The following is a 1000-nucleotide window of genomic DNA, read 5'->3' on the forward strand; positions in this document are numbered from 1 at the left end:
GATGGGAATTGTAGTTCCTGAACATCTGGAGAGCCACAGGTTCCCTACCCCTGGTCTAGACCAATGAGAGGCTGATGCCGGGGCAGGGAAAAGTATCCAGTTGGATGTATAAGCAATGCATTGTATATGCTAAGTTGAGACAGAGACTGAGTTGAGTTCTGTGTGTGTTGAACTTTGTTCTTGCTGAAGAGTTCTGTATAGTCTTATAGTCTTGTATAGCATAGACGTGTGTAAACTTGCAACTGCCAAAGTAAAAACTTCCCATGGAAAGAACATCTTGCGTGGAGAGTATTCATTTCCAAAAGTGCTAGGAGGTTGCAGTGAGTGCAAGAAGACTATAAACCTTCTCATCTTACTAGAGTGACTCCGCTTTAAACTCTGCTGATAGAACGATTATGCACATCTGTGGGAGAGCAAGATTGCGCTGGCAGGTTCTGACTTGTGCATGTTCATTTGAACATAAGCAAGGAAACCTTGTTTACTGTGTGAGTTAAGTGCCGTCAAGTCACAGCACTTATCAGCCCAGGAGGGTTTTCAAGGCAAGGGTATGATGGAGGTGGTTTGCCATTCCCTTCCTCTGCATAGCATTAGCAGCCCTGGTATTCCTTGGTGATCTCCTATCCAAATGCTTACTTGGACCATGTTCAAAGAGTTTGTATCACTCTCCTCCCCCATGTTTTTTCTATCTCCTCCAGACATCTAAAGGGTTTTTTTTTTGCCATGTACCACATTGTCACGGATTAATTTCTGACTTGGGGAGAATCCGTAGATTGGTGGTAAAGCACATTCCCATTGTGGAGAACAGCCCCATTTGCCGTGAGGTGGGAGAGACTTTTGTCTTAAGACCTTGGTGAGCTACATCCAGTTAAAATAGTCAGTGCTGGGCTAGATGAACCAATAGTGTGGGTCACTATAAAGGAGTTTCATTAACTTTTTTTCGTGGAAGGGACATAGGTCAGTGGTAGAGCATCATCATCTTAAGTGAACAGATCTGAGTAGC

The sequence above is a fragment of the Sphaerodactylus townsendi genome, linkage group LG01 (assembly GCF_021028975.2).
Source record: "Sphaerodactylus townsendi isolate TG3544 linkage group LG01, MPM_Stown_v2.3, whole genome shotgun sequence".
In the NCBI taxonomy this organism is placed as follows: domain Eukaryota; kingdom Metazoa; phylum Chordata; class Lepidosauria; order Squamata; family Sphaerodactylidae; genus Sphaerodactylus; species Sphaerodactylus townsendi.